The 27,638-nt window shown below is 47.0% G+C and overlaps 1 protein-coding gene across 1 annotated transcript in view; it reads left to right on the plus strand.

Moving 5' to 3' along the window:
- The first annotated feature begins 9,967 nt into the window (after positions 1–9,967).
- NOS1 (nitric oxide synthase 1) overlaps positions 9,968–27,638 on the plus strand; it is a 140,524-nt gene continuing 122,853 nt past the window's right edge. The window contains exon 1 of the mRNA XM_088136638.1: positions 9,968–10,178. The gene's annotated coding sequence lies outside the window, so the exon portion shown is untranslated. The remainder of the gene's footprint in view (positions 10,179–27,638) is intronic.

A 27,638-nucleotide genomic window follows, 5' to 3' on the forward strand; every position in this document is an offset into this window, starting at 1 on the left:
AAAAGCCATTGTCTCCGTCTCTCTCTGTCTCTCTCTTTTCCCCTTCAGAGCAGGAGGATGACTGATTGACAGGCCCAGCTCCCAGGCTCCGACACACTTCTCAGCAATGTAGCAGCAGGGAGTGCGCAGAAGTGCTGGTTTTAATTGCTCAGTTTTTCTCTTCCGACGCTCGAGCCCGTTTCACAGTCCCAGCAGAAGGCCACGCTCGTGGTGCGCAAGCCAATCGCGGCCATGCTAATTGGATCCGGCGATCGGAGTAGCGTGGGGGGGGGCTGTTGTTGGCTGGTCCCCTCTCCAGCGGCCTTCTGCAACCCCCCCCCCCCCACTCCTTCTCCTCCCTGGACTCAACAGATTCTCTTTCTGCCACTGCTATTTTTAATAATGTGCTGGTAGGAATCGCCAGTGGCATATTATCTGTGAAATCTTTTCTTGCCTGGGGAGGGAAGACAAACCAGACCTCACAATTTATATGAACGGGGAAGACATTTCTTCACCTCAGATGAGAATGCAACATTTATGTTATTTGAACATTGTCTGCAAACACACACACACACACGCACACACACACACAAAATATATATAAGGCAAAATTTGAAACCCAATGGCGTATGTTTGGGGAAACGTGCATCCAAATGCATGCCATTTTTAGTGCAAACTTTTTAAAAAGTGCTCAAACAGAAATGGGGATTTCAGAAAAATGAGGCACTGAAATTAGCATATTCATCCATTCCCTATAATTTACCTGATTCATTTGGTGTTTTGCCTGTTTGTAAAGCGGCCTCTCCCAAGAGTGCTGAAACAATGGAATGGTGTGTGGTAAACATGTTCAGAGCACTATTGTAGGTTTCAAGTTAGAACACATATTCCACTACTTCTCTAATTTTCCAGTTTTGGGGAATAGAAAGAAGAGACCATCAAAATGCAGATGCAAGTAGTGGGGGGGGGGTTGCTTTGTTTTGTTCTGGCGGCGGGGGGAGGGTTGCTCCTGCAGGCAGGCATCAGCTTCAACTAGGAAAGCGATCTGAGCTTCTCTGGCCTCATTTTTGCTTCCTGGCAGAAGGTTTTGGGTGGGAGGTCATTGGCATTCAGAATTGCACTCGGGAACACAGATCTGGTATCAAGCCTAAGAAAGTCTTGCTTCCTATCGTGAAATATTAAGTTTGTGGAACTCACCGTCACCAGATGGGGTCATGCTAGCCACTGCTATGGTGTACCCCTTTTGGGGGGGGGGGGACAACAGCCAGGCAATGCTTGTAGACCCTGTAGAAAAGAGGATGCCTTTTAGATTCTGCCAGCAGGATCGTGCTGGAAGAGACCTTTTAAAGAACAAGGTTGAAAAACCGAACCATTGCATCGCTGTATTTAGTGGGGTGCACAACTGTGGGCCTCTCTCATCCCTCTCAAGGTTGCCGTCAAACATCAGTTTTAATGTGACTCAAACCTCTCCAATTACCTGCTGATGCTAAGGACTCCAGTCTGGGACTTTCAACATAATAAAACAGGTGCTCTAGCACGGACGGGAAGCTCCTTTCTATAAACATGGCAATGAGTTTAAATTAGGTTCCTCTTTTCTGCACCCTGATGTAATTTGCACCGCGTGAACTGGGAGCTAATGACTTATCCCTTTCCATATTTTTCCAAATTTTGCTCCGCCATTCTGCACTCGAAGGAGGCATCTGCCAGCCGTATTTGCAAAAGCTAACGGGGAATGCTGCTCGGGAATCTCACACGGATTGGTTTCACGGCTCTGTTCGCCCAACTTGCCCCTTGAACCGTGCCTCACTCAGTTTTGTGGGTTTCACCACACGTGGTCACATCCAACAGCTGTAACACGCTCGGCTAGAAGGGGACTGGCTAGTTTGTGATTGCCGGTGATGCGGCCCCAAGTCTGTTGCGCGTGAAAGCGTGCGGGAATTTCTCGTGGGCTTTGTTTTGCGGTTTTTATTTTAAATTGCAGATGGGCACAGAAAGGGGAAAGTGCAAACTTGTCTTTGGACAAGTTCGTATGCATATGAAGATTGTGGAAACCAAAACAGATCCCTTTCCTTTTCTCTCTCAACTTGCAGCTGGGCTTGGCTCCCTGTCAGCACTGTCACCATTCTGAATTCCACACGGGTCAGTTGAACCTGAGAAGATAATTCAGCTGATAGGAGCCCGTGTCTCCTGACAGGGATAAGGCAATTGGCACCGCGTAACTAATCACAAGATTAAAAAATGAAAGAAGTAAAAAGCCACAAGGCCCAGCCTGCGCCAACTGCCTCTGAAGGGACCACGGAGGACTCAGAGCTGACAGGATCTGCCGATTTAAAGAAAGATGACACTGTCAAGAGATCAGGCGAGGCTAGGGAGTGACGTGGATTAAGACGCTCCTTGCTTAAGAAGAAAAGGCCATGAGCCGCTGCAAAGGAGTGGGAAAGGACCTGGCATTTCCAGCCTGGCCCTCAATCTTCAAATAGACCCAAGGATTGCATTGCAGGGGATGACACCAAGGTTGTCTTTCCTGCAAACACAGCACAGTTGGCATTGAGGGGGCTTGCAGTCCAAGGGCATTGCCCTCCCTTGTGGGACTTTCGGGTCAAGAATGAGGAATAGAGGAAGCAGCGGAGAACATCAGGTGATCACCGGTGGAAAATTCTCCAGGAAAATCCTGGGCATGCGACTTTCACTCTCAGAGGATCATCTACCTGTTACTTAAACACCTCCCTTGGAAGAGCCTAGCATTTCCTTACATGTGCCATTGTCCCAAGACCACCGAAAGTTTCCTTCTAGTGTTTAACCAACATCCTGCTCTCTTCTTCGTAACAACATACTTGCTCTCTCTCTTCTACATGCCACCCGTGCAGATATCTCAAGAGCTTGATGGTGTCTAGTCGCACATTTTATTTTCTTACCCTCTCTCTTTCTCGGGCTAAACACCCCAACTATTTCAGCCATTGCTTTCAGGACTTAGCAGTAATAAGTTCAACGTCTGCAACTAGTAGATGAAAAATCTTCCAGCATTTAGGCTGTGGATAAACACACCATTTTTTGCTGTCTTTTGGAACACTCTGTATTTTAGGTAGCTACTTCATCCAGTCTTGAGCTTAAAAAATGCTCTCTATTGAGAGAAACTCTGAACCAGCTATATGTCTTCAGACTTCTTAAAATAGGCAAAAACATTCTGGTGGCATTTTTTTTTTTAAAGAAAACACAGAATTTGTGAGTACGGCCACAATGTGATGGAATTATGCTGAGCGGGTAGAACTGGGATTTCTGGTTTTGGAGGCTTCAAGGACTTTTTAAAAACTCCCTTTAGTGAGTTAATCTATCTGGAAGCTAATACAGTGTTGTGATTGCATGTCTAAGGTTTATCAGTTTCCGGATGAAATTTTCACGGTGCATTCTCCAGAGCTTGGAAGAGCACAAAGATTTATTTTATTTTATTTGGCTTATATTTTGTTCCAATCATAAACGATTCTGAGCATCTTATAATCCTACCATAGGCAAAGAGGATTAAAACAGCAAAACGAACCAGACGAATAACACAACATCGTAAAATATTCTTATACCGATGCAATTTTACACCGGCGGACGAGGTTGCTTCAGCCCCCAAGAGAAAATGCGGAAGCAGTCTGAAGTTAGCGCACAGAGCTGGGAGTGCCTGTGGTTCACCCAACTTTCTCACTGTATTTCTACTGACGTGACCATTTTTCACTCTTTGCCGTTATGCATATCAAGTAGCACATTTCATGCAAATGTGCGTCCTCCTTTGGGGAGGGCCAGCACCCTACCTCTCTTTTGGCGATGCGTAAGTGACTACCATATCCACCAAGTATAACAGATGTTTCTATAACCTGCTCTCAAGGCTGCCCGGAGAACGGTACAATAAATATTTATTTCTCCCCCTCTTCCCTAGTCAAGGTGCACGGTGCCGAGAGCCAGCCAAATTATTTCAGCCTTGCTGCCATAAATCCTACTACGTCTTCTCTGCCTCCTTAGCGATACTACAAAAACAATAAATGCCATAAGTAAGGGTTCTTGCCCTCCCGTGATACCCCTAATATCATCCGAATCCTCTGTGGGCTGAACCTCTTTTTGCCTTTCCGTGAGGCTGAGCCTCCTGTTGTTCCCTATCTGGCAGAGCAGGAAAAAGAAATGTGCAGAACATTTTACGTTTTTGAGCTTGTCTCTTCCTTTTAGCTCCTGAACCGTAAGCCACTTTATGGATGCCCCTTTTCCACCCTGAAAGGTGACTCAGGAATGATTTTAGGAATCAATGACATGTGTTAAGAATGTGCTAAGATTTCCATTGGCCATGACTCAGAGGCGCTGTGAGAAATAAATAACCTGTGAAGAATTTGCCCGGCTTCAGGTCGCCACATGAGCAGGCCTGTTGAGAAGCAAGGGATTCACTTGAGCCGGGGCCAGACGGCCTTGGGTTCGTGGCATCGCTGCCTTTAATATCTGGGGAGGTTGTCTTATGGAGGGGAAGTTGCATTAAAAAAAAAAAGCAGATACTTCTCCTTTCCCAAAGAAATCGACAATCATCTCTTCCCACGATAAGCAGCTTTTGTGAAAGGAAGGAGCGGGGGAGATTTCTGCTAAAATACTTCCACTCCTCTTCCATTTTTCCTGTCTTCTCACAGCTTTCCGATAGACTCCCGAGCGGCTAGAAGCTTGATTCTGTAGGCAGCTACGTCGAAGTCTCTGTTGGACCAAGGAAATGTGTTGGGTGGCTTTGGGCTCATAATTCTTCCTCCGCACAACCTGACTCGGAGAACTGTGGCCAGAATAAAAAGAAAAGAGGTTCCCATCTAAGCTACAGTGAGCTCCTTAGAGGAAATACGCGATGCAGCGTAAGAACTACTAAAACATCGACCATCGTGGGCTGACTGATGCTCACGCATTACTTTTCACTATCTTTACACTCAACCTGCTGATGTATTTGTTACGTTTTTGGCTCTTTGGACTGGAAATGCACTTGAAGCAATAATAAAACGTTTTTAAGAGGAACGAAGGAAGAGTCCAGCATGGATAAGGCTGCTTTTTCGGGGGGGGGGGGGGGGAGAGAAAGAAAAAGGCCCCTTCTTGAAAGACATTTGGAAGGTTCAGCGCGGGTATTGAGAGCTCTGTGTGGGGAACCGTAAGGAGTTTCACCATCTAACTGGATCTTTCTGCCCGGCCAAAGCTCAAAACGCTCTGGACCTCACTTGACCTTTTAACAGAAGGCTCCTTGACCATCAGACTGGAGTGGTCAGCATTTGCATTCATCAACTGCAAAGTTTGTTTGGGAGCTGACTGGGCAAAAACATCTCCCACATGTAGACAACTAACATATCAGGGATGTTCACAGGTCTCTGACATGCTAGCTTTCTAAAGGCATCGATCTCTTCCCCTCTCTTTCCCCGGGCAGAGGTTCAGGGATCTGATTCTGAAACAGTCCCAGCTCAGGGAATATTTATCACTTCACTGAGTAAAATGTCCCGGAAGCAGACGGAGTTTTTTTGGTTTTCCCCCCAGTTTTCATACAGTAAAGTGGAGTTCCACCTTAACGGTCCCATCTCTGTGTCTCTACAATATAATATAGTAAGTGATTCCTCCCCTTCTTCCCTTCCTCTTGTTATCCTTGGTGTAATTCATAACAAGAATTCTAAATTGAGCCGTCAAATAGAGGAATTCGGAATATTTACTTAAGACACGGCTGCAGTAAAGATTTTCTTTTCCTAGCTGTTGTTTTGGTAGGACCTTCCTCCAGCATTGGAGTGAGGCCAACAGAGCAGCTGTTAAACAGGGGATCACAGCAAATGCAAAAATGGCAATTTATGTCTTAGTCTCCGTACTTGTGTTTGAAAAAAACAAAAACAAAACAGGAACAACCAACTTTCTAGTGCTTAAGAATGTGAAGATTATGAATTGTTGTTTTGGAAAAAGTCCTTCTTGTTCAGTTAATGTTGGTGGGCCTTCTCATTGATCTATTACATGTTAAAAATAGGAAGCAGAAAACCTAGTGTTTGTGACGAGAGAGGTAATAAAGTTTCCTACACAAATATATTAGTCCTCAGGCTGAGACATCATAAGTTAATCCAGTGCTACTGAAAAGTGAGTCGTGAAGTGGCCAGATTTGTGAGTGATGATAATAATGTTCTCTTTAGATACTGCATGGAGCTTTACAGAGCCCAAGAAAACAGGCTTCTGCCCCAAGAAATGCAGAATCTAAAATCCGATATTTAGGAACAGGAAGCCTGGGTGAGTGGAAAATCAATGCTTAAGTTGGATATGTATGTTTGGTTTGATTTTTAACAGCCTTGCATCAAAGTGCTTGTTTGATGGAAACGGTTTACAAAATGGGGAAGTCTTCCTGCCTGCCTGCCTGCCTGCCTGCCTGCCTTCCTTGTAAAATTCTAACATTCAGCAATCAGAGCCAAGTGCAAAATGGCTCAAGAAACGGATTTAATTAGTTTTTTAAAAACTGAGAAAATTCCACGCTTTTTTTTTTGCACATTTCTCTTAATAACGTTTCCAATAGATCCATTTTGTACAACAAAACCTAATGAATTTCCATGCACACTTTTCAATAATTCCTTCAAAGTACAGATTTTAAGAGGTGAGAACTACTCTGTATATAGCTTCAGGCAGTGTATTTGAATGAATTTCTATGCCCTTTTGGCTAAAATGAATCTCCTCCAACTAATGAAACTGAATGAAAGTTTAAAGTGAGGCATTCTGTGAGAATAATATTAATAATATTATTAAACCAATAGAAGTGTAATAATCTTGCATATATAATGAAGGGGCCTGATCTGGTGGTGACTAATTAGGATTCTGGAATATGATGGACACCCTGGTGTAAACAATGATTCATTAAGAACAAGAAACTAAAACAAATCCCATTCTAGGGTTTATGATGAAATTATTAAAAACAGGCCGGCAGAGCTCACTGTGCCCGTATGCGTATCTCCCCATGTACTCGCTTTGAAACAGTTCAGATTTTTGGTTTGGGGGGGGGGGGGGGAGAGAGAAAGAGGATATAAATAAGGATAGAGAGTAGATAGATGGATGGATAAGATATAGATAAGGATAGAGTGTAGATAGATAAGATATTAATGATAGATAGATAGATAGATAGATAGATAGATAGATAGATAGATAGATAGATAGGATATTAATGATAGATAGGTAGGTAGGTGGATAGATAAATAGATGTAAGAAAGAAGATAGAGGCAGACAGACAGAGAGACAGACAGAGAGACAGATGGTAGAGAGGATAGGATAGGATAGGATAGGATAGGATAGGATAGGATAGGATAGGATAGGATAGGATAGGATAGGATAGACAGACCAAGCTGAAAAAGATGTGGGAAAAGACAGTGGAAATCCTCCAGAGGTCAGGGTGCTGGTGCCCTTTTTCAGTTCATTTATTTTGAGAAAAGATAACAGGGGAGCTGTGATAGAATATTCAACAGGTGCACAGAAAGAGAAGCGGTTTCCCCCGGTGCCCTTAACAGCACTGAAAGTCAGAGCCACTCGGGGACTGCAGAGCTGCAGCGCAGAGCGGAGCAGCCTCATTCCTCACTCAGGGAGCAGAGGACCACTGGGGGCCTGGGCCTCTTGCCCAGAGAAGAGCCTTAGTATCAAGTTAATAGTTAACCCCACCTTAGTTAATCCCACCTTCTGAATTGTTCCCGGAAGCAGCAGCTACAAACCGTTTTGCTTCCCCATTTGCTCCCAGAAAGGGCAATTCAGCTGAATTCTACTCCTGGTTCCCTTCCTCAATGGCTTGCCATTCTCTTTTTCCAGAATGCTTCCCTCCCCCCTCCCCAATTTCCCCTTCTGACCTGGGATTCCCTCGTGGTCTCCTAACCAGGCACCAGCCAGCTTTAGCACTGCTTAGCTGGCGATCAGCCAAGACTGGCTCAGGGCTGCCCCCTGGCTTAGCCGCGCCGCAAACCCTCCCCTAACGTCCAAGAATGCCGCCGAACCCACAGAGTAAACATCAAATAACTGGGGCTCACGGCATTACCTGCAAAGATGCCCACCTGCGCAGTTAAAAAAAAAAAAAAGCAAGCTGTGCGTGAAAGAAAACCCTCTGCGGGCATAAAAGCAACGGCAGGACGTCCCCTCCTCAGTTTCCCTCCTGCATTTTGGGCCTGGCATCTGCCTCACTGTTGTTACTGCCAGCTTTCAAGCGTGGGGAAGCTGGCAAAGGGAAATGAGCAGGTCAAGCTCCTGCGGATTCGCCCCCGGAATCAGTAGCAGGGCGCCGCGCTGCCCGCGGCGCGCACATGCCCGCTCGCCGGCTCCCGACTCGCCTTCCGGAAACCTCCCGAGCCAGGGCACAAGGACGGCGGCCGTCCTTCGCGGCCCCTGGGAACGGCTTCAGTCGGAGGCGCGGGCGCTGGACATGGATTCCCCCGGCGCTGAAGGCGCCGCGAGGCTGCTGCTGCTGCTGGAGTGGCCGCGGGAGCAGGGGGCGTCCTTTGCCCGGGCCAGAGTGTTGCTTTTGGGCCGGGACCGTCAGGGCAAAAGCTTTGCCGTCCCGGTGGTCCGCTCTTCCTGGGGTCAGCCCGGCACCAACAGCTCGCGCGTCAGAGGCGCAGCTGGGCCGTGGAGAGAGGCGCTTAATCCTGGCTCAGCTCTTTCACCTCCTTACCTCCGGCTAGACGCCTACATGTCACGCACAAAACCCTAAATCCAGGTTTAAAGGCACAATTGCTGGGGGGCTCCCAGTGAACCTGCAGCACCCCAACAGAGATCCGTATCCCTCCCACCCGGATGTTCAAAAAGATGTAGAAAACTTGGTCCGTTCCCAAGACTTGAACAGAAGAGTGTCAGCTTGCAGGCAATTGTTGATTGATTGTGGATTGTTATTTTCTCTAGACATCTGTGATCTTTGTTCTTTTCACACTGTTACTTGCTTTCGGATTGATTGATTGATTGATTGATTGATCTGGGCAACTGAAATGGCCGCCCAATAATAAATAAATTTGGGCGGCCATATCCGTTGCCTAAATCAATCAATCAATCAATCAATCAATCAATCAATCAATCAATCGTTGGCCTCTTTTTACTGGAAGCGTCCAGGCAAGGCCGGCCAGTCATTCGTCCAAGAGACTTGAATTTGGGTTCCTGCAACTGAGTAGGAGGCTGGAGTTTTGTGGCCTTCACGGACCCATCCAGTTCTAGGACTCAAAGGTATTAATTAATTAATTTGCTTAAAAGACCAGCCTAAATTCCCTTGCTGAACAGAAGGAGGGTGATGGGTAATTGTTACCGTAGTTTGTTTTCTGGGAAAACGTAAACATCAGCTCAACTTTCTCTCCTGCCACGTTCAGCTTTCTTTGCTGACCTTTAAAGCCCCCGAGGGATTTCTTTTATTAAACCGATATCCAGCCTTTCTTCCAGGAGCTTCGCAGCATCGCTCACGCTCCTTCCTCATTTCTGTCCTGGCAACAGTCCCCAGAAGAAGGTCCAGCTAAGAGAAGGACGCGTCCCCTTACCCTGCCCTTGCGGGTTTCCTGATTTGCACAGCCCGCTTCAGTAAACCCTGGTTCCCTCGGGTTACCAGGTCTGCCCAGCCAGGTGAACCACCAAGGGACTGGATTCATCCAGCACCGAGTCACAAACCAGGGACCCCCGTTTCAGTCAGGCGGGTTGAAAAAACCCAGCTCAGGTCAGTTGTCTCGTCTCGGTGGATTCTGCGAAAACCGTCCCCGAGTTGGTGGGTTCTGCAGGAGCAGCAGCACTCTGCACGTGGCCAGAGACTCTCTTCATATTCCTGCTTCACATCGCTGTTAAGGAGAGGAAGGGAGGGACCTCCGTGGAAAGCACCCCACTGAGGAAACCTCACCCCCCGCCCAGCTCCCCTCGCCGGCTGCACTCCTGCCTGCCCCCGTCCCGCCTGCACCTCCGCGGGCTTCTCCGCCGGACTCCTCCGACCGCCCCCGCTGCGAGGGGGCAAAAGGGGGAGGCGGCGCCAAGCCGGGCGAGCCCCGAGGCGCGCGCGCGCGACTCTGCTCCGGCCGTCGGGTGGAGCGCGGGCAGGCAGGCGGGCGAGCGAGCCCGAGAGCGCGCCCACCCCCGCGCGCGGGGGGAGCGCCCAGGCTGGGCTGGCGCGCTCCTGGCGCCGAAGCGCCGTCGGAAGCCCGCAGCGGCGCAGACGAGACGGGACGGGACGGGAGCCGCGAGCCGGAGCGACCCAGGCGAGTGACGGGCTGGGGGCGTGGTGGGGTCCCCGGGCGCCAGGTTGCAGACCGCCTCCCTGCGTGCGCGCGTCCACCCCGCCTGACGCCTCGGCCCGGAGAGGACACCTTCCTTCGGCCGGCGGGCGGCCGGGCGGAGCGAAGCTCGCCAAATATAGCACGTGCGCGCCTCTTGCCAAAGGGGGCGGGGAGCGTAGCACGCCCCCTCCCCGCCCCCTCCTCCCTCCCGCTGTCCGTCGGTCGCGGAGGCACATCTGGAGTGCGGGGGGCCGGAGCGCTTGCGAGCGCGCGTGGGCTTCGCCTAGCAACCCAGCCTCGAATCCCCCTCCGTTTGGGGGAGGCGGGGGGGGGACACCTGAACTGAGGTGTGTGGGGGAAATGCTCCGCTCTCGCCGCTGCGTCCCCCGTGTCCTCGCCGAGTGGAAAGGAAGTTTGGTAGCCGAGTCTCGCCGCTCGTCTGTGCGTTCTCGATTATGGCTGAGATCCCACGACCTGCTAACTGGACCCGGCCTGGACTTCCGGAGTTTGCAGGCAGGTCGATGGAGGCTGAACGGCCGTATTCGCACACGGTGAATATTTGGGTTGGCATTTCTAGCGTCGGGCAAGGCTCGGCTTGTTGCCTCCTCGGTCCCCTTTGGCTAGTTGATGGTTTCCTGTTTTGGATGCCTTGGTAATTCGGGCGAATTCAGTGACCGGGTTAAGCGTGTTGTGCGAATGCGGGCCCGGAGCCCTGAACTAACCACACGGGGCTAAAATGCAGCTGATGAGATTGTGGCCTGGTGAGAACCCAGCCGCCATGGAGGGGGGGTGTTTAAACTGGTTTGAACCCCAGCAGGGGGGAGAGCCGTTCCTCAAGACCAGCCTTTTGCCCATTTGATACCCCCCCCAGGCCAGCACTTGCCTTGATTGCCATGATGATGGGAGTTGTAGTCCTTCATATCCATGGGCACGGGCTGGCCTGTGTGGCTGCTCAGAGTGCCATTGTTGAAACAAAGTGTTCTGTCCTTTCCTGACATCCTGCTCATTTCTGGAAAACCTCCCCAAATTAACACATGATCAGATTAGGGCATGCTAATATAATAATATAATAATATAATAATGCTAGTAGTAGCATTTCTGCATTGGGCATAAGATGGGACTGTCCTTCCCAACCTTTGGGTTCCTCTTGTGATGAAAGTTTTGTGCAGCTTTCAGGCCACGCTGCTCCCTTAGACTCAGTTTCCACCCTGGAAACAGGAACTTTTATAGCCACTGGATTCTAGTGCAGATACACACTGCTTTTGTTTCTCCCCCTTTTTTTCTCTGCTTATCATTTATACTCCAACGCCCCTCCGGGAGTAGTATAAGACTGCTTGTGAAACAGCTGATGTGATGGTGAATTCTCTTCTCCACTGGAGGCGTTCAGAGAGGAGCTTCGTGGCCCTCCACTGGGGATGCTATAGAAGTACATCCCCACACTGCACAGGGGGTCAGTCTGCATGACCTCCAAGATATTTTCCAACCCTTCCAGTCTATGATTCTAGTTTTGGGGGGCTGAGGAGGCAGCAACTTCTCTCCGTGGCTCCTTTCAGCTAAGCTGTTGTTGTTTTAAGATAGGCGGCCATTTGTTGTTGTCCCATTGTTAAGTCATATCCAACTCTTCGTGACCCCATGAACCATATTGCGCCAGGCCTTCCTGTCCTTCACTGCCTCCCTGAGTTTGCTCAGTTTCACGCTCATTGCTTCAGTGATGCTATCTAACCATCTCATCCTCTGCTGTCCTCTTCTCCTTTTGCCTTCAATCTTTCCCAGCATCAGGGTCTTCTCCAAAGAGATCTCTCTTCGCATTAGGTGACCAAAGTATCTGAGCTTGAGCTTCATTATCGATCCTTCCAATGAGCAATCAGGGTTGATTTCCTTTAAGATTGACTGGTTTGACCTCCTAGCAGTCCAGGGGACTCTTAAGAGTCTCGTATGGGTGGCCATACAAATCTTTTAAATAAATTATAATATATATATATATATATATATATATATATATATATATATATATAAGCCTCCGCCCATTGGCTTCAGCTGTCTGATATGAACAGCGAGCTGCAAACATTGGACATTTCTGGTAAAGCTGCCGTGTGGCAGATGTTGCACTGTTCTGGGCATTGTGGGAAATCAAAAATGGCAGCGGATGAGTGACGGTTAGGATCAGCACTGGCCCCGGGGCAGGGCAAATGTTTTTAAGGGCTGAGGGTTGATTCCTGTTCTAGCTTTGGTCAGAGATGTATGAGTATGAGGCCTAGATGTAGGGGGAGGAAGACAGTGGGGCAATTGTGCACTCCAGAACTGAATTGTGGGGTGAAAAACAGCTGGAGGTGCGGGAGACCTCACAGATCATTTGGAACACGCAGAAGAGAGATTTGCCTCTTTCTGCAACTTAGGAGCGGCCCAACTCACTTGGGCGGGGAGCTTGACCCAAGATTGTTCTTTATTATTCTTTTCTCTAGTGTAGTCGGAATAATTTTTGCAACCTCAGACATATGTTATTTGGATTGCTGATTTTTATGGTTGGTTTTAATCCTTGTACGCCGCCCAGCATCAGCGCTACAAGAGGGGCAGTCATATAAAACATCTTAAGTGTTAAAAGCAGTAAGTAAGTACGTGAGTAAACACATAACAGTAAAAACACAGACCACGTGCCTCTAGAAAAACACAGCCTGCTAAATCGAATTCTACAGATCCCAAGGCATGGAGGAACCGTCAGCTTTTCACAGCTTCTTGGACAGGTTGGATCCCAATGCATCTCTCTGGGGGAGCAGCTCCAGAGGGCAGGCAGCTGTGACAGAGGAGATGCATTTCTGAGGTCCCCATAGATGACATTTTTAATCGAAGAGACCTGGAGTGTCCCCACTTTGCCTGATCGCTCTTTTCCATCCACCCGAACCAATACATTGATCTGGGCCCTTCGTGTGATTGTTTCTCCACCTCTGGCTCGCCAGGGTTGATCTATTTTCTTGCAGAATTTAAGTAACGCTTCACAAAATACAACATCCAAGAAATTGTATCGCGGGTGTTTCCATTGCCCAGTAAGTAAATAAATACATTCAAGCACAAAAACCAACAACAAATAGGGATTTTCCAACGATTCATAAACCATTAGGTTGGTTCCCACAACGTGCCAGTCTGCAACCAGCAAGCCACCTCAGCGCAGCTCTTCAGATCTGCAAATTGTGGTTGGCATCTCGGTTTGTCGTATGAGGCCAGCCAACTGGGGTTTCTCCATGGCTAAGGAAACTAGGGTGCATTCATGCATTACATGTAAACCATGCCATGCCTGGAGCAATTTATTCCCTTAACATACGACTTATCCATAGATTCAGAGATTGGAGGAGACAGGTCCTTGGGAAGGAGAGCCTGAAGGCATTTCGGAGCCCCCCTTCCCCCTTGATATGATAAGGCAGGTTGTGTAAGATCTCAGGTGGGTTATGATTCTGGTATCTCAAGAAGAATGTTGTCTAAGCAGCTTTCTTGGGAGAAAGAATCGAGGGTCTGATGCCCTTTCTCCACCCAAAATCGGCATCGTGAGGCAGCTCCATCTTTTCTCCTAACGTTAGGTCTGGCTTCGAACAGGCCCAAAATGTGCCTTTTGCTGAGTTAGCCTTTCTAATGAAGGTCAGTGTGTTCCTTTTCCGGTGGCAGGGGCTGACTCCAGGGGCACCAGCTTCTTTTCCAAATATATACCAGGAAGAAGGTGTACGAGAGCCCAGTGGGATTGTCTGTAACCTAAGCATGTGTCAGGTTTTGGATAAGTGGTATGTTAAGGGAATAAATTGCTCCAGGCTGCCCCCCTTCCCTTCTGCATTTGAGATCGTGGCCAGGGGAAGAATTCTTCCCGCTTTCCTACGACTTTTCTTTTAGACCAGCAGAAGGATTTGGGGGGCAGTCCGTGAAAACCGATGTCCTAATAACATTGTTGGTGTTTTAAAGTGTTGCAAACCCCCTGCCACAGCAATTGTGAGTACGGGATAGGATGCACGTTGGACTAATCATGTACACGGAGTCACAATCTTGCATCTGCTTTGGGTGGGTGGATTTGAAACGGATTCTGTTCAGCTTGCTGTTTTTCTGCCCTCCCTTGCCTGGCAGCTCTCGGAGGATTTATTTATTTGCTGAATTTATCTTGCCGCTCATCAGTGAACGTTTCTGGGCGGTTTGCGGGACTGAGAATAAAGACAATATTTGAATACACTGGAAGTGCAAGAATAGCAATAAAAGACAGCAGTGTAATGCGGGGGCGGACTAGAAGGTGGTCGTTGTTGTTAATAAGTGGTTTAAAACGCGTGCACCATCACAGATGGGCAACGCGTGGACCTTCTGATGCTGAATTGGAGGACGGCCAGCAAGTCCAGGAGCAAAGGATGATGGAACCTGCAGTCACAGAAATTCAGAAAGACCACACATTGCCCCCTTTATAGACTTTTTGCTGAAAATGGATAAAGGTGAATGGCTGATTTTGGGATTTATTGATTAAAAAGGTGTGTTTATATGGGAGGATGGAGATGGCAATATTATGACTGTAACTGCTGCAAAGGGTGGAAGTCACTTCTTTTGATATCTTCCTTCTTGCCTTTTTGTTATTCAGTTTTTCTTTTACCCTTTTATAACCTTTTTCTATTTCTTCTTCTATGTTTCTGTCGTTTTTTAAATCTTTGTGAAGTCTTCTTTTAATAAAAATTAAAAAAAAGAAAAGAAAGACTACACATTACTCATTCTTGGTCCAGGTGGATAAAAAGTCTTCATTTGGTACCAGCCGAGACACTCTGGGGAGACCTTGCTGAAGGACCAGCCCTGGGAAAAGCCTGTGCCCCCCTTAATGCAGATACGCAGCATTATTAAACCATGATTTATTTTAACCATGGTTTGTTCACTAAACCACAAAGGTGGGGGGACACGTGGCATAGCTAAGCTATAAATTACTGTTTCTAGAGCGTAATGACTGGGTTTATAGATCAGGATCAAACGTAGCCCATTATGGTTTAGATTCTCTTCAGGTATCGAAAACCTTGAGATGGGTCTACCTCGCAGGGAAGTATTGCGCTCCCCGTTCTAATTCTGTAACATCAGAGGGATTTTAAAGGCTTTGTTGTTCTTGTTGTCGTTAGTGATATGAAACCTCTAAAATCGCATAGGGAGGGTATGAAGGGGAGAAGGTAAAGGAGAAGAAAGGGGCCAGCTGCAGTTCACATTTGGAATAGTTTGCTAACCCAGAGGCAAATCAGCAACAAATAATGTTGTCCTGGAAGCAGAATTAATTAATTAATGGCAATAAAATGGAGGGCAAGACAGGGCAGGGGGAAGTTTGGTGGACCTGGATTGTCAAACATACCCCTGAACCAAGTTTGCCAGTGGAAATAAAGGGAAACCGGCTTTGCTGCTGTTTGTACAACATCTGGATGCTTGTTCTGGCCTTGTCTTAGCGTGTGGAAGGGTATCCAATCCCATGGTTTATGTAGTGCTCAACCCAGCACAGCCACAGATGCCTCCCTTGGCAGCCTCCTGGCCCCCTGTTCCTTCTGAAGAATTAATTAAAAGATGGAAACCATGCAAAGAAAATGTCTACGTCTCTCATCATCCTTGCTTCCAAAAATGCCTCTGGGCCCCCTCCCAAGGCGATATAAAAATGGAGAAGGAAGGCAGTATTTGGAAAGGTGTCCTTTAGCAAAAAAAAAAAAAACAACTAAGCAAGGATGATCATCCAGTTTTGGGGTGGGGGGAGAAAGCTCTTGTAAACTAGGGCCGTATGACTGATGATGTCCTCCACCCCCCCCCCGTCCTTTTTGCAAGACTGGACGCCACGCTTTCAAAGCGGGTGATGCAAATGCAGCCTCCAGCGCCTTGTTCAAGAAACCACAGTCAAACGAACTCTGGTTTAGGGTGATGCACGGACCCAGCCACAGCGTTTTTGCCCTTCTCTTCAGCCTCCCCTTCCGAAAGAAGTCCACGGAGCAACTTCAAATCAATAATATGACACGTCATCCTTACCTGTAGGATTACGGTTGAAAAGACAGCGTAAAAAGAAAAAGGATTGGGCAGGAGGGAGGAGGAAAGAAAAAGTAAACCCAAGCTCTACTTCATTGGGGGTGTTTTCTGAAAGAAGGGGAGGCAGTCCCAGTCGCCTGCAATCCTTTGGCTGAGGCCCGTGGTTGGAGATGGCTTTCCTTCGGCTCTGCAGCCTTGGGGGAGAAAGAGGGAAGACACGCCCACGCGGGCACCTGGTGCACCTGGTACCACAAGCAGGGGAGCCGCTGGCTTCCCAAGAAACTGGCACGTATCGCGCTCTAATCTGTCTTCTGTAAAAAGGGAAGCAAAGCCCCTGGCATTCTCTCCAAAAGCTGCAGCTTGTGTTGACTTGAACTTGTGGGTTGGACATCGACTTCTTGTTATGCACATGGCTTGTCTTGCTTTACTGCCTTGTGGCTGAAAAAAAATGGAATTTTTGAGCCCAGCTAGAGCCAGTTTGGAGTCGTGGTTAAGGGACCAGGCTAGAAACTGGAGACCATGAGTTCTAGTCCTGTCTTAGGCATGAAGCCAGCTGGGTGACCTTGGGCCAGTCCCTTTCTCCCAGCCCTAGGAAGGAAGTATTGGTAAACCATTTCCAGAAATCTTGCCAAGAAAACTGCAGGGACTCGCCAGGCAGTTGCCAGGAGCCGACACTGACTCAAAGGCACTAAAAAAAGAGAGACAGATAGTATCTTGATAAACACAGCAGGGTTGGGCGTGATTAATAACTGGATGGGAGATCACCAGGAAAGGCTAGATTGGGAAGTCAAAGAAAATTTGCTGGCGACGGCAACACACTTCCACGCTGTTGCCCAGAAACGTCACTAACATATCAATTAGGCATTGAACTCGAACCTTGCTACTTCACCTTTTATGGGATTTTTGGCAGAAAGTGATATGCTTGTTTTTCAGGGGCTTTCTAGCAAGGTGATTTTTCTAGCCCTGATTGTAGGTGTATACCCCTACAGGATTTTTTTCCCCTTGCTTCAAAAAGGTAGGGAACCAGAATGTGACAATAGAGACTGATCTTCAAGAGCTACAAAAATCGGTTTGGTAAAGATGCTTAAAAAAAAAAAAATCTTTCTTCGACAAATGTTCTCCAGCGACAAAGAAGGGCTGACAATCTTTTCAGCCTCTGTGAAATTCATCCAAGCGACATCATTCTCTGCAGTCAGTTCTCGTGCACTCCGGTAACTTGCAGATGTTCCTGTGCAGCACCACGCAAGTGGGTTTGGCCTAACCGGCGGAGAGCAGTTGGTTCTTGATTCATTCCTTGAATTTTTTCACCTAACCCCACAGATTGACGTGCAAGGCTGACCAGGAAAAGAAAAGAAAAGGAGAAAAACTATTCAGGACAAAAAGCATTGCGTTAAGACAATGCTTACAGTTTACTCTTTGGAGTTTTCTCAAGCTATACTCAGTTAATTAATGCCGCAGCTGGCTTCAGGGCCATGCAAATCGTTGGGGGCATGTTGACTTTAGGTGACCAAGTGACCCCTCCCAAATCTACCCCCCACACACACACACACACACTCGCACTTCTTGTACTTCCTGTCACATTGGTGGGAAAGGAAAATCGATAGATCCGTATTGAGATTGACACAGGGAAATCTTATCTCTTGATGGTTCTTTGGAGATTAAAAAGGCCAATGTGAAGGTCCTCCATCCAGTGAGGAGAAGTGAGAACAGTCCTTCCTGAGTCCCAGAAAGGGGAGGAGAAAGGGCTAGACCCTTTAACTCTGCAATGACAATCAAGCTCTCCTAATGGCCTTATTGATTTGGAAACAGCTGCTGTATCCCAGGCCTTTCATCTCTTTCCTCAGCAAACAGGAAATAAAGTCATCTTAGCTGGAATCTTGACTCTCCTTCAGATACCATTCTCCCTTATCCTTCCTTTTCTTGAGGGAGCTCTGGATGGAGTATCTGGTGCTGTAATGGTATGTGAGATAGACCTTGGGAGATGGGACAAAGAGATGCTGTCTAGGGAACAGTCAGATAAGAGAGGGCACAGCCTGCAGCTGAACAGCGGGTGGGACAAGAGGCTCAGAAGGGACCATCCCTAGCTTCTTGGGCTGTAAAGGAGATGGCAGGAGATTTGTACTTGCAGACTTGCAAGATTGATGTCAGCCTTCCCAGGTAGACCAGACAGGAAACACGACCAGATGAGCTAATTCTACTTTATTGTAAGGCTACATTAACAGAATCTTGCAAGTCTGAAAGTACAAAACTCCTGCCGTCTTCTTTACAGCCCAAGAAACTAGGGAGGGTCCCTTCTGAGTCTCTTTCTCCTCCCCTAATGCAGCTGCGGGCTATGTTCTCTCTTATCTGACTGTTCCCTAGGCAGCATCTCTTCACCCCATCTTTCAAGGTCTTTCTCACATACCATTACAGGTGCTTCCTTCCTTCCACATCACCACCTGGGAATGAGGATGGGATGAGAGAGAAAGGTGGAAAGAGCTGATTCCTAAATCAGTGATGTTTTAGAGTTGCAGGGGTCAGCTTTTAGCTGACGGCAGGGATCTTGCGGGTGCAGAAGTCTTGAAAAATAGCCATCTGACCTCTGCTTCAATGCAGCTGTTGGAGAAGATCCCACCAGCCTGCATGTGGGTGAACTTTGGAAGCCCAAAGGCCCAAGGTAAGGTAGCTTCCTTATCCTGCCTAAAGGAAGGAGAGGCCCAGGACCTTCCCACACTGTTATTATTAACAGTCGTCCCCTTGGTCTGCCGCCAGATGAGCTGAACATTCCCACAGTCCTGCACTCCTTTAAAATGCCACTGAGATGATAAATGGCGTTTTTCTCTGCAAGAGGTGGAATTTACAATGGCATTCACCTTGAAAGGAACAGGATCAGTGGCCAGTAAGGACTGTTCAGCCTGCCCAGAATCCCATCCATCTTAATCCTTTTCACCAGAGTCTTAGAGCCACGTTCAGGGTTTGGAGTTTAGCATAGAAATCTCTAAACCAGTTGGGATCATGGCAACTGATTGATGGCCTTCCTAACACAGGACTGGTTGAGCCAAAGAATGACGCACTTTTTGTGGGCACAGCTACCTGGCGTTGGCAACTGAGGGGGCCTTCTCAGCAAGGCCGCCCTTGCTGCATCTGAACTCTGGGAGGTGACCACCATGAAGATAAGCTCCAGTGTCGTATAGTGGTTAAGATGTCCTAGCACTAAAGAGACCGGGGCTCAAATCCAACCTTACACCTTGTCAGCCCTTCGAGGGAGTCCACGCGAGAAGCACAAACCATGACCGCTAACACTGCCTTTATGGTAAGGTTGCAGTAACAGAATCTGGCAAGTCTGAAAGCATTTCTCCCTCCTTTATTTTTATTTTCCAAAAAACTAGGGACGGTCCTTTCTGAGATGCTTCCTACTGTGGGCTGAGATACCTTTTACCTGATGGCTGCTAGCCTGTGGCTCTTCCTCCTGTCTCCGAATTCCCACAGACCATTCCCACAGACCATTATTTACCTGGAGATCTGAGCTTGTCATGCTGTTTTAAAACAACCTAGCACGTGGGGAAAAATGAAGGAATAGGCACATGGATGTGGTCTTGAACTCCTGGAGAAGAAGTGGGATGTAAATCAATAAAACAATAATCATAAAAACAATGACAATTGTTTAGGCCTCTGTTAAGGGCCCACATATTTACCCAGACCTTCTGGTCAGAGTGTTTTGTGTGAGGGTTTCCCCCCCCCCCTTCTCTTCAATCACATTGAAATGCTTTCCCCTTGAATTACTGTAATTCTAGATTATTATCTTTGTAGCATAATTGTTTTTTTAAATGCTACGTACACCACTCTGAACACAAGAAGTAATATAAAATGGCTTAAATAATAATAATATATGTGCTTTTCCACCTACCCATTCTCTTTTGTTAGGCTTAATTAAAGATGTAGAATATCTAGTGATGGGTGAACAATCCTTGGCTCACTCCAGAACTAGCTTAGTTATTATAAGTTTTCTCAACATGTTCGGGTGGGGAACCTTTCTTTGAGTTCTTTCTTAATTCACAATGTTGTCCCATGCAAAAAAATATCCCAGTCTAGCCAGTATCATATCTGCCCTTTTCCATGTTCTTGATTGTTGAGCTTAAACTAAAGAAATGCCCGGTCATGTGGAGAGTGAATTCACTTTGGCTGAGCTCCTTGCAAATATTCATTGCAAATTTTCATAGCATATTTAAGGGGTGAGCATGACAAAATTAACATGAGTGTTTATTTATTTATTTATTTTTAAAGTCTGGAAAAAAATCCTTGCATTATTTTTTTTATTTTCTCTTTTTCTTACTTTTCCTTTAATTTTTTTATACTCTTATTCAAAACTTCTAATAAAAATAAATTTAAAAGAAAAAGAAAAGTCCTTGCATTAAACATGTTTAGAACCTCTGAAAGTCAAAGAAACTAACGAACAAATAGGCTGCCCCCGTGGCAAGAGGGATAGTTCTTAATAATGTAAATGCGTGATTTCTGCCTTTAAAGTCTGTCAAATTGTGCCATTTTCTCTGTAGAACTAGCTACCTGTAAGATGTAGATGTAAAGAATTTATGGGAGTTGATAGTATTGACTATGGAGGGGTGAACTTCTGTACCTGTTCCCACCCCCTTTGTCCTCCAGCCTCCAGCTGGAAATTTTGAGTCAAAAGGGGTATTTGTAATGCTATGTGAGAAAGAGCTTGAGAGACGGGCAGAGAAGCTGCCAAGGGAATGGTCTGATAAGAGAGGGCATAGCCCACAGCTGCATAAGGGGTGGAGAAAGAAGCTCAGAAGAGACCCTACCTAACTTCTCAGGCTGTAAAGGAGACGGCGGGAGATTTGTTCTTTCAGTCTTGCAAGATTCTGTTAATGTAGCCGTACCATAAAGCAGAATCAGCTCATCTGGTTGTGTTTCCTGTCTGATCTACCTGGGAAGGCTGACACTATTGCAGAAAAATGCAGTTGGCTTCCTTAAGCTGGATACGCCTGCACTTCTGCTCGCTGTAATGTTTACTGCTTCTTTCAATCCTGGGCAGATCTCAGCTCTTCAAGAAGCCTTCCGGGGTTCAGCAATGCATATGTTGACCCACATGGAACAGCAGAAATAAAAGGGAGGGGAGGTACATCTGAAAAAGTTAGCGCTCTCTCTTGCTGAGGGAGACCATCAGGAGCTTCCAGGGTTGTGGGAAGCTGAAAAACAGAATCCAGAACAACTTAGTGGCGAACTACTCCAGTAGCATTACCAAGAGCCACCCCCAAAGACATGTCCATAAGAACCAGATTTTGACTTTGACTCGGAGATTTTATCATTATATTTTATGCAGAGTAGGGAACACAGCACGTGCTTTTGGGTTCTGTCCCTGCTTTGTTAGTGATGTAACTGGGGGTGGACCTGAGGGCCGAAAGGTAGGTCCCCTTAGCCTGGAGGAGGGAGGGAGGGCCAAATGACCAGAAAGTGCCAAATAATTTGGACAAACCAACTGATATGAACACCTGAGCAGATATGAAAATACCAGTTTCCCTAGGAACTGGCGCTGCTCACATCCACATCTTTTCTGTTCTCTTATTTCTAAATGCATTTTATTTACAAAACATGTAATACTTCAGGAACCTTCACTTGGGCCTATATACTGTATGTTGCAGACGCTCCTCTTATCAGTTTGTCACAAATTTCCTGTGACAAAAATGTGTGTATCATCAAATGAATTTGGTCATTTAACCAGTTTTCTGGTGACTTAATGACGTCCAGGGTCTAAAACTACCTTGCTGTGCCCTCTGCTACAGCATCAGGAGCCCCAGGGATGGGCAATAATAGGGGTGACCCACGTGATGGCATTCTGGTCTCCCTACTAAGGGTCAGAATGCTCAGGGCAAAAGAATCGGTGCTGATTCGTGTGATTTATCCACTTGGGAGTATGTTTTTTTAAAGCGGGGTTTGGAAGATCTTTTTTGACGATCTCCTTTGCAAATCCACGGCTCGCATTTCAGAAAGATGCCATTGGCCAAAGCAGGCAAGAGTCAGGGCAAGCGGTTTTGGAAGGGCAGAGTGAAAGACGGAGTGCAGCCGGGCCCAGAAACTAGTTGGTTGCTGGGTCATTGTGAGTGATCTTTAGCTGTTGCTTTTTCAGGACATTCTGAATTTTTTTTTTCACCCATTGTCCTCTGCTCTTACATGCATCCTATGAACTGGAGGAAACGTTCTAGGACGTTCCCAACTCCTGGCTGTGTGTGTGTGTATATGTGTGTGTGCGTGGGTGTGGGTGTGTATGGATGGATAGCTCTAGAGATAAGCCTCACAATTGTCCAGTCTGCCCATTCTGCCCCCAGTGACTCCTTATTTTTGCAAGTTGGAAGAAGCCCAAGTTCCATTTCTCATTTCCCTCTCTCTTTTTCCTCCCTACTACCCTTGCTTTTCTTTGTCCTCCCTTTTAAGCCACGCGGCTCTAGTTCACAGAAACTTATCTGCTAGCTACAATGCTGCTTTGCTGCCAGGCTTGTTCATACTCAGGATAAAAACCTGGGCTGGGTCAGCAAATTTTTCCCCGTGGCCGAGCCGAATCGTGACGCGTCCAAGGCAGGGCTGTTTCCCATCCCTTCTGCAGAGGAATCAAAGGCTTCTTTGATCCTTGGGTCGGAGCGGCCCGTCACGCGATGCAAACAGATGCCCCGGCCAGGCACCATTTTGAATCCCCTTCTGACTTCTGACACTTGATCTGGTAGCGGCGGTTTATTCTTAGCAACCTTCTCTCCCTCCCAGGCCTTCTCCCCAGGGGCCGTGAGCCGCCCTCCCTCCCTCTCCTCGTCTGCCTCCGTGTCTGCTTTCATTTCACGTGTAAATGTTTTTCCCTAATCTGCCCATTGGATACAGCTTTCGTGGCGCATTTGTTTGTGACTGACATGCTGTCGGCAAATATTGTGCAGATCTGTCTGGAGTAGCTCACTTCTGCCGTGGAGGAAGAGGATGCTGATGGGGTTTGAAAAGTCCTCTCCCCTGCACTGCAGAACTTTGCCTGGCATGAAATGTGCTATTCATGGCATATTTAATTGCCAGTTATTACCATCATTATCTTCTTCTTCTTCTTCTTCTTCTTCTTCTTCTTCTTCTTCTTCTTCTTCTTCTTCTTCTTCTTCTTCTTCTTCTTCTTCTTCTTCTTCTTCTTCTTCTTCTTCTTCTTCTTTTTTTTTGTAAGCCCCCACCTACCTACCCATGCACGTACTGCAAGCTTGTGGATTTTTCAGAGCTAAGAGTGGGCATCCAAGATGGTCTCTTTGTCTTAGCAACCAGACTGGCATACCTCAAAGTGCCCCATAAAGTAGCTCATGAGAAGTCAAAGAGAGGAAAAAGATGACTGTCAGACCTTCGAGGTTGTGGTCAGCCTTCCCAGGTAGAGTAGACAGGAGACATGACCGGATGAGCTAATTCTACTTCATTGTAAGGCTACATTAACAGAATCTTGCAAGTCTGAAAGTACAATTCTCCCGCCGTCTCCTTTACCCCTGAGAAATCTCTTCTGTCTCTCGCCCTGCCCACTGTGCAGCTGTAGGCTATGCTGTCTCTTATCCGACCATTCCCTTGGCAGCATCTCTTCGCCCGGTCTCCCAAGGTCATTCCCACATACCAGTTGTCCAGATTTGGAAACCAACTCCACCAGCAGATTAGAAGAATAAGGATAGGCTGTAGTAATAAGTCTTATGATGCTTCTCCTCCCCTCCCTCTTACACCAACTTGAGTCAGGGAAGAGTTGTCCTGAGTCTCTTCTTAATGCTATCTCCCTTCCCAGGACTTAAATAGTGCTTCTGCCCTTGTTTCTGTAACAGCTTCTGAATGAGCCCTTCAAGGCCATCTCCATGACTCTCTAGAGTGGCTGAACACTCAACGTGTTGAAGTGTAGGGCTTCTTTTACTTAATTGTAGCAGGTGGATACTATCCAGGAAGAGGGGCACTGAATCAGATAGATGGATATAGATAAAGATAGGAGAAATGGTGCCTTAGCAAGGTGAGATAATATTCTGCAGCAGCAATATAAAATTGCAATAATGAAGTAGCAACAAGCCTCAGCATTCTGGGAAGACTGAAATATGTGTGTGTGTTTAAATACCTAAGAGGGGAAAAGGAACATAAAGACCACGTCTGTGAACGTCCCTGGGGAAGTTAGTCAATGATGAGATATCTTCACTAGAAAGCACCTTTTTCGCCCAGCCACAGGCTTGTGGGAGAACTCAGTGGCAAACGCAAAGGCCTTGGGTTCAGTTCCTGGCATTTCCAGGCAGAGCTGGGAAAGAGCCATCTCATCTTGTACTGTATTCTGCTCTGAACCTTGTGATGTTCCAAGGCTCCACACCCTCAGCTTGACTTTCCTTTGAATGAGGACATTTCCTGGCCCTTGTCTAAGAGAGTCGGTCCTTTAGGGAGCACCAGGCAAAAAACAACAACAACCAAGTACTCATTCAGCTGAAGGAAAGAGAAGTTGCTTTCAGAATTTGTTTTCGAGGAGAAGAGAATTAGGCAGGCTTCCTGGCAAGTGGAAAGGGGTGTTCTGGCATTCAGGTAGTGGAGAGGAGAAGGAGGAGTTGGAGTTGGTGTGATGTGATGTGATTCTACATTGCTTTGTGGAATCTTTTTTTTCCCAGATGGCAGTCTCCCACCTTCCATCCCTGCTCTTCAGACCCAAGAAAAAAGCTCCTGTGGGGTGTTGCACATTAAGAACTTGGAGGATTAAGGAGGTTTTAGAGGATAGAAAATGTCTCTCAGAAAATTGGTCCAGCCTGAACATCGCTGCTACCTGCAACAATACAATGAGCTCACAGACTCTGCCAAAGGAAACTGGAAAGAAATTCTGAAGAAGAAGAAGAAGAAGAAGAAGAAAAGAAGAAGAAGAAGAAGAAGAAGAAGAAGAAGAAGAAGAAGAAGAAGAAGAAGAAGAAGGAGGAGGAGGAGGAGGAGGAGGAGGAGGAGGAGGAGGAGGAGGAGGAGGAGGAGGAGGAGGAGGAGGAGGAGGAGGAGGAGGAGGAGGAGGAGGAGGAGGACTGTGAGCAATTGCAGAGCAGGTTCCAGGTTTACCCCCAGATAATGCAACTCCAGCATGTCGGGATGGACTATTTGATGTGAGACCAAATAACAATGCAAGTTCCAAAGGAAGCACAGGCAGTAAGATAAAATAGAAAGTAAAAAAATAAGGTAAAATGGAATAAGATATATAACAGAGTGATAAGACGTACAACACACCCTCACCCAGCCTCCCAAAAGAATGGTTTGGTGCCTCTTTCCACATTAATTAAGCCAACCAAAGTGGTGAATGTCCACTGGCCCTAAACTGGATTCAAAAGCTCTTTGCACATAACTTGCTGCTTCCCAAAAAAAGAGAGAGAAGGAATTTATCCTTTACTGATTCTGCCCCTGCCCCAAAGTTGCCTTCAGCACTATCACAGTCCCCTTTTGGAAAATGGGATCTCGCCAGGAGTACAGACGGGCTCCTGAGATACTGACCATCCTAGTCACAGGGAGCTTTTGCAGCCTGCAATTCTGAGCACTTCCTCCTGGAAGGAAGTTCCCAAGAACATCTGTGTGGTTTGCATCAAGAAAATCTGGTTAGGATTTAGGACCTTGGCTAGAGTGCTTTATTCTCCTTTCCACATGAAAGCCTGCAGCGCGCTCCTGTATTTCTGAACTAAGAATTATCTGGAACGTCAACAGCTTACTTCTGTCTCTCTCCTGCACACGCACGTGCCCGCTGTAACTGTCAATATTGCAAAAAAAAAAAGGGCGAGTTCACCGAGAGACGAGCTGCATAAAGCATTCCTTTTGGCATGCATAACGATGCATGAAATTAATGTTGTTGTTGTTATTATTATTACATCTCAGTTGGCAGTGTCAGCTTGCCCCCCAACTGCGTTTATCGCCCTCTGCTGTTAAAGGAAATGTAACTGGTCGTTACAATACAAATAGCTGTAAAGAGGAAACCTTGTAAGGCCCCCTGTTCTGCTAAGCAAATTTTCCTCCTGCCTTAAATTGGGTGGAAAATCTCAGGGTATGGTTGAGCTGAACCATGCTGCCCTAAACCATGGTTTGTTGAATAATGGTTTGCAAATCATGGTGGCTGCTCAAACTGGGCTGTAATTGTTTACTTATGTTTCATTGCTGGCCGTATTTTTTTTCTTTTTGGGGGGTGATTTTTTTTTTTTTTTTTGCTTGTCGACACAGTGGCATCTGTTTGTGACACAGTCTGCTGCAGCGTGCAAGAATTACATCCACCTTGCCTAGCCAAACCACTTTTTCTGTCATTGCTGGATTTTATTGCACCGTCTGTGATTTATTCTGGGAAATTGAGTGAGCAATTTTAAGCCGTCTCTAGATGAATTAACCTTAAAAATCCTTGCTGATCCCAAGGGAAATGAAATCCTTCTAGAAAAGGACTTGCACTGACTTTAAAATCCTTTAGGTTTTGGGTCTAGGATTTTGGGTCGTTGGATTAAAGCACGATGGGCAGCAGGGAAGACGTGGTCCAGCCTGGGTGATGTTCTGTCTTTCCTGATGGGCAATCCAGACTGGCATTTCTTACATGCTCCTTCCAGAACAAATATTTGAAAGACAGGGAACGGTATAAAATATTGCGTCCCCAAGCTAATGTACTCAGTGAGAGAAGATGCACGTAGGTTTTACGATGTAATGAGCTGAAATCTGGTCTTTTATTCCCGAGAACCCTGAGACCCCAACCACAACGCACCTTTTCAGCATGACGCTGGTCTTACTGGTTTCCTTTTTATCCCGTGGGGCCAGGGTGTGCTCCCTCCTGACCAGTTTTCCCTGGCCGCCGTCCCGATCAGGCTTCCTGCCCTTGTAAATCACATTGCCAAAAGTTACACTTCCTTTGATTAAAAAAAGCAAACACATTTGGCACTTAAGCACACAGCATGTAATTTGTCTGGAGGAATTCCCCACCCCCTTCTGTTTGAACAGGAGAGCTAGGCTTGGCACGGAGCTATCAGCTACCTTACATATTCAGGAACCCCAAACAAGGGACAGACGCCAGCTTTTGTGCATGGCTAAGACCGTTTTGTGCATGGCTAAGACCGTTTCCTGCCATTGAGAGATTGTGAGTGGGAAGCAGGTAACCTCTGAGTCCCTGGTGGTGGGTTCACAGACACTCGACCAGCTCTTCATTTTGCTTGTAAGGGCTTGATAGCATCAGGTCCATTTCTACACGTATGAAGGAAGCGCCCTTGCCTCCGTGTGTAGATACCTCTTGGGGACCACCCCAGAACCAGAGGCTGGCACATTCCCCATATTTGCAGGCTCAGGACAGGCTGCATCTATTGGGGCTATCACTGACCTCCTTTTTGGCAGAAAGCCGATTTCAGAAACTTGGACCAACTACCACTTCCTCAGCTCTGCTATGGGCCGGCCCCTTGGTTTACTGGATTTGTTTCCTGATGGGGTTTGGGGTTCAAGACA

This window comes from Python bivittatus, unplaced genomic scaffold (assembly GCF_059951505.1).
Source record: "Python bivittatus isolate LINGU-HERP-01145 unplaced genomic scaffold, Pbiv_v1 ctg000110_np1212, whole genome shotgun sequence".
In the NCBI taxonomy this organism is placed as follows: Eukaryota; Metazoa; Chordata; class Lepidosauria; order Squamata; family Pythonidae; genus Python; species Python bivittatus.